The 6,495-nt window shown below is 42.8% G+C and overlaps 1 long non-coding RNA gene across 2 annotated transcripts; it reads right to left on the bottom strand.

Moving 5' to 3' along the window:
- Positions 1-511: 511 nt before the first annotated feature.
- On the bottom strand, positions 512-6,012 carry LOC119325168. Of its 2 annotated transcripts, XR_005157367.1 has the most exons (6): positions 5,484-6,012; positions 5,178-5,325; positions 4,937-5,077; positions 3,203-4,696; positions 2,356-2,466; positions 512-1,780 (listed from the first exon to the last, which is right to left on the bottom strand). It is a non-coding gene; the product is annotated as an uncharacterized LOC119325168 (long non-coding RNA). The 2 variants fall into 2 exon arrangements; XR_005157368.1 differs by having other exon boundaries at positions 512-2,466; positions 4,556-4,696.
- Between the last annotated feature and the right edge of the window lie 483 nt (positions 6,013-6,495).

Below are 6,495 nucleotides of genomic sequence, written 5' to 3' on the forward strand. Positions count from 1 at the left end.
GAGGGGGGGGGGGCGCCGGCCGCCCTGCTCTGGGCGAGAGGGAGAAGGCGGAGGCCGTCAGGGAGGGGCAGCTGGGTGGAGAGGGAGAGGAGACGGTTGAGGTGTTGCAGGAGAAAGCGGCGCTCGGGACCTTATCTCTTCCCTCTTCGCTACAGTAATGCTCGCACGAATAAAAAGAGACGTGGCCGTTGGCGCTAGTTGGGCGTACTGGTTCATCCTTTATATGTTCAACTAGATGACCAGTTGCGCCAATGGCGCAAAGGCCAAGAGTAAGCCATGTATTGAAAGAGTGTACATTAATATTATTCGGGCACATATTGAAACATATGAGAAAAAATTTCACTTACTATAAGTACAAGCAATGCAATACCCATATAATGTACAAGTACATATCAGTATTAACAGAACCGTTAATTAGTCAGACACAAATCCACACCCGAGAAGCACATTGCACAGGGTTGAAACTTTTAAGCCTCACATTCCCATGCAATCTGAAGGAGGGCCAACAGAATTGAAATCCCTGATGCGAAGTATCATCAGTTAGTAATATTTATACACACATCTTCATTGTAGTCATATGATGATGAAATCAGTACGTAAATCAGTACAAACAAAAATTCTGCATCCCACAGAACAACACTATTATGCAGGACTTATTTTAAAAGGCCCTCAGTTCTAATTTCTACAAGAGATGTGAAGTCATCATCTAAGATTATAATGTCGGAGCTTCCTTTAGCAACTTATGTCTCTGACATGCACATTGCAAGACCTATATCAGCCTATACAACAGACCAAGCATTAGATATAAGAACAAAACAAAATCTTCTGCAATATCAAGATAAATATATTAGATATGTATAGACAAGGCATGGTCTGACCTTCTCTGAAACTCAGTTATATTAGCTATACAATGGAGTACCAAGCCAAATATCAGGATACAATTATGCTTATATCAAATATCCACAAAATGAACAATATGAAAACACATTCCTGGCATGTATTATGGGAGTGTCTAATCAACAGACATCTGTTTTTTATTTCGGTTCAGGCCGGATTTTTGTCCATTGTCTGGTCGACTCATGTACATACTTGTTTTCGCTTCATACAGTAGTTTTGGAAAAAAATCATCTAATTTCATTTGGAGCTCAGGTCGGATTAACTTTTTGCTCACAGTTTCCAGTGTCCCGCCCGGCCTAGATTGCAACCCGCCCCTCCCCAAACAAAAAAGAAGTGTGAATGAGCAAGGCAGGCGGAGGGGTGCCCTGTCGCTTACATTGCCAATGCCCCTGGGAAATCTACCAAGGTACCTCCCTCTTCCCTGACTCTTTTATGACTCTACATCCACGTGTGGCCATTTTTTGAATGATATCTAGTCTAGAACATAACTGAACTGAACTCCATTAAAACTGAATTTTAGTACAACACCTATGAAGTCCTACAAACCACCGCACACATTACATATATATGGTTTAAGCTTTAACATAAGAGCCCGACTGAAAAGTTACAAACAGCAACAGCAAGCTGGCTATCTAGTCCAGAACATTCTTCGACAAAAGGGAACTACACAATTTAGTCAACAAACTAAGTTTAGAGGTGCAAATGCATGATGGGAGCGCACGTAATCCTTTTTGGTAGTCTCAGCGTGCTTTACCTAGCCTGACAACTAAATTTCGAATCATGGCATGATGGCAAGCAAGGAAAAGGTGGCAATTCATCACCAGTGGCAAAATTCTCCATAGCCAGCTAGCTTTTATAGCTTCATGCCAATATTGGCCAACTCCTTTAACATGCAGTAGAAACGAACGATTTAATTTACATCATACAGTAAAATCTGCATTCGAGTTGAAAGTAGCACAGACCCTCATGTAAGGAGCAGAATAAATTTACAGAGAACAATCAGGCGCTTTGTATCTAAAACCAGGACCAGCCTCTAAAAGCTCTATATGGTGTTGTCAAGAAATAGAAAAGCGAGTTATATACAGGGAACGTGTACCAAAAGCAAGCCAGTTACTTGTTTCAGATGTGCGACCCTTGCTGAACATCTAGCCAAAAGAAGTAGAATAACTGCATCACTAAAGTTTAAGTAGACTATCTGATTTTTTTGGTCATGCAGACATGTAAATATTAGCAGACATGTAGACTAAAGTGTCAACTATAAACCACTGTCCGCAATTGGAGGCAACATAATCAGTATAGAATAAGCATTTGTAGCTAGATAAATTACTTGTTTCAAGATGATTGCTATTTCTTTTAGGAAGCGAATCATAGTAGGAATTCAATTATAAATTGGCAAGAAGATGATTGTCAAGCAGTTTTTTCTGTGGTTGATTTGGGGCAAAAAGGGAGTGACGATACCAGCTGCACTTCCTCATCTGTAATTTCCCGATGCTTGTTCTTGTTTCGATTCATTTAGGCTGGCTATCTTTGCCGCTTGAAGCACAAGTTCTTGTCTCTTTCTTGAGCCCTCTACATAGATAGAGGAAAACTAAGATGTATATTCTATTAGAAATCAAAATATCGACCTTCACTATCACAATCAGCCATAGACAGTTAAATTGGAGAGCAGAAAATTTTATTGAACGAACCAGTGATGCAGTGTCAAACTTTCTTAAATTCCAGTTAAGTTTTTTTATGTATAAAAGAAGTGATGAAAGAATATTAGTTCAAAAGTGATTGATAAACAAAATAGTGTCCATTCAACTTAAAGATGATGAAATGGGATACCAAACACGGCACACCGGGACAAACACCAAACCATATAATAGGAGAGAATTGCAGAAACATGTAGAAAGTGATCTGCATGTAAAGAACTTTTAATAACTAAACTGAATCTTTTTTCACTATGGTTCATACTCTAAATGGGATTTTGCATATTATCAGATGTTTGCTGCTTTTTCATTTTCTTCCTTGTACTTTTCTTCTTAGACTGTACTTCAGTGTTGAGGGCTTTTACATTGTTCATTGTTTTTGCCTTTTGCTTTTAGCCTAAAAGATAATACAACGTAAGCTTGGTACTGAATCGGTAGCTTAGAGACTACCTGTTATGTAAGAACACACAGACTGATGCTAGTATTACTTATGTACAAATGAGAACTAAAAAGATAAGAAATAACCAAGAAGATATAAAAGAGGGGCACGGATGTATATTCAAAAACCAAAAGGGAATGAAACTGGTGAGCTATTAACAAAACACGAGAAGTACCCGCATAAATTTGAGAACCAACATCACAATAATATGATCGCTACAAAATATGGCTATAATTTGTTTTTTCTGCAATTACATAACCAAAAGCATATCAAAATTATAGCCCAACATCTGAACTCTAGGCATATCAAAATTGAACTAAGTTAACCTGGCACAGCCGTGAGTCGACTTTTATCATGATAAATGACAGTAACATGGATAACAGCCAGAATAATTAGTAGAGTGCCAGTACAAAATGGCTGAGCATATCTTGGGAATAGCAGAGGTGAAACCGTTCAATAAGTACCTGAATGTTCTCCTGTAGTGAGGCAAACAGAGTAAACTGAAGCCTCACGACCTTAAAATGTGCAGGCTTGGTAAGGATGTTCTTTTCTAAAAAATAGTTAAACTAAACTGATAAAAAGAAGGTTATTGCATGAGAAGTTTGCAACCGGACTGATAAATAATATATACTAATGCGTATTAGACAATAGCTATATGAAGTCTGCCAGAGGAGTCGTATAGCTCAAGGTATTCATTAATGGCTACCATTTGCATAAACACAAGAAATAGGCACCAATTGGTGAGGCTCTTAGCCTCCATGTTCTGAAGTGAAGTGCAATGCAAATAACTTCCACACAGAACATCAAACAAAGCATCATCAAGAGATCTTAGTATCTTACAAGAAGAATCATGGAACAATGTGCCGTTACGAAGATGTTAGCTACTAATTCCCCTTTAAATATGTACAAATCCTTGCCGCACAACAAATTCTTATGCCAGTGTATGTAAACATGGACCGCTGATCTGTATCCTATTCTGCTTAAAATCTAAATCCTATTGAACAACCCCAGCTAAAAAATAATTTAGTACCGTGCAGCAGTCTGTGTGTTCTTTTTGAATCACGCAAAGGCTGACTTGACAACGATAAATTATAAACATTGTCGAACTGCTCAGTCAAGTGCTAATATAAAGATCCACCACTACTCGGGGAGCTTGTTACTTACATACTAAAAGCAAATAACGATAGAGAACATTTTATCATTGCTAAATAACTCATGAACTGCAATACATTTTAGATATTCGCTGCATCTATGAAAGCAAACCTGAGCGTCCATGGGGCATCGAAGAAGCTTTAGTCAAAAATGTTTCTCAAAGAAAGGAATACCCCATGCAAAGGGCCAAAAACTATTGGTCTTTGTTATCAAATTTAATATCGAACATATGCGCATTCAGACTATTAAATTGAGAACCTCATGAACATAATCATCATGTTTCATGGGAAATGGTAATAGGAAACTAATAAAATGTTATTTTAATCAATCTCGACAGAATCAATGCACGGTAGTAGCTTCATGAGGTGTGACCTACGAGTGCATAAATATCCCAATATACCAGCTCGAAAGAAGCCACTCTCTGTAGCTTGTTCAGCTCAGCCAACAAAGACACCGGAGCATGGACCGGGCGCAATCACCCCGCATCACTGGAGCCGCCGGGAGCACACTCGTTAACCTGCACATGAAAAATGTTTCTCAAAGAAAGGAATACCCCATGCAAAGGGCCAAAAACTATTGGTCTTTGTTATCAAATTTAATATCAAACATATGCGCATTCACACTATTAAATTGAGAACCTCACTGAACATAATCATCATGTTTCATGGGAAATGGTAATAGGAAACTAATAAAATGTTATTTTAATCAATCTCGACAGAATCAATGCACGGTAGTAGCTTCATGAGGTGTGACCTACGAGTGCATAAATATCCCAATATACCAGCTCGAAAGAAGCCACTCTCTGTAGCTTGTTCAGCTCAGCCAACAAAGACACCGGAGCATGGACCGGGCGCAATCACCCCGCATCACTGGAGCCGCCGGGAGCACACTCGTTAACCTGCACATGAAAAACCCAACATAAATTAGGATTGGTTCTGCCTCATAGAACAGATCAGACCAACTATGGGGAATGATGGGGGAAGAAGGTGGCAGCTCACCTGGAGAGGAACACCATGGCACCACCAAAATACAGAAGGTCTTCGTACAGCAACACAGCTCGGTGGGCGATATTGCGGAAGTCGAAGGAGGTGCAGCTGCTGGTTGATGTAGCCAGCCATCGTTATAGGAGTCAACCCCACCCAAACCCTAGGTGCATAAGAAAATTATAAATTTAGGTGGACACGAATTAGATGGAGGATCTCAAGTCACGTCCCCATCCTGCCAGGATGTGAGAGATTGGAGGAGCAGCATTGAGGAAGAGAAGAGGACCAGGGGAAGAGAAAAAGGAGAGGATGGGAGCTCACCTATTCAACGCCCTCTGCAGGGCCGCGATGCCGACTGCAGCAACCGGAAGACGAGCAGGCTGCAGCAGGGGGGACGGATTCCTGGCGACAACAGTGGAGTTCACTTGTGGCGACGATGGAGGAGCAAATCCAGTCGGCGACGGCGGCGTAGCACCCACGATCCAATCTACCGAGGCGGGAGGAGAGAGCCGAGGCGGCAAGAGGGGCGGTGCGGCGCACGGGAGGCCAACAGCGAGGGCCCATTGACGAGTGCCTCCATGGCTCGAGGACCCGACCTCGCCGGTGCAGGCGGACGCCGGCGGTGACCCTCTCCCATCGGACGCCACGCCTCCCTCTCCTATTTCCTCTCTCTTTCTCCCTCCTCTCTTTCCTTCTTCTCCCTCTCATCCTCTCTCTCTCTCGGTCTCTCTCTCTCTCTCTCTCTCTCTCTCTCTCTCTCTCTCTCTTGCAGATTGAATGGAGCGCCGCCGCCGGGGAAGGTCGACTCTGCGCTCGGATCCCAGGGTGGACGAGATGCGGGAGAGGAGGAGGGGGTGCGACATGCTAGGGGCAGCAGCGTTTATAGAGCGACGTGGAGGCAACGGTTCTGCCTAGGAGTCTAGCAGGGTTTATATGTTCAATTAAACAGGTGCATGCACGTACGTCTTGGCTCTCCCAATGATTCACACGGCCGACGTTGATCTAGAAATAAAATCTAATCTTTTCTTAATCTCTCCCTAATCTTTTCCTAATCTTTACCTAATAATAAAGTAAATTGGTTTTCGGTGGTCCGTTGTCTACGTTTTTGCAGAAAAGTCCCCGAGGTTCTGCGTATTCAACCCGCAGTCCTCCGTTTAACTGCACGACGACCGCGACTGCGTCCCCGAGTCGCCCCCACGCCCGTGCTAATCCTCGTCCGCGGCGGTTCGGTGGCGGCGCTCCGTGAAGAGGGGCGGGGGCAGCGAGGATGGAGGCGGAGGAGGAGTCCGTGGGGAAGGAGTGGGGCTGGGACGGGAACGGGGAAGAAGAGGGG

Source organism: Triticum dicoccoides, chromosome 6B (genome assembly GCF_002162155.2).
Source record: "Triticum dicoccoides isolate Atlit2015 ecotype Zavitan chromosome 6B, WEW_v2.0, whole genome shotgun sequence".
In the NCBI taxonomy this organism is placed as follows: domain Eukaryota; kingdom Viridiplantae; phylum Streptophyta; class Magnoliopsida; order Poales; family Poaceae; genus Triticum; species Triticum dicoccoides.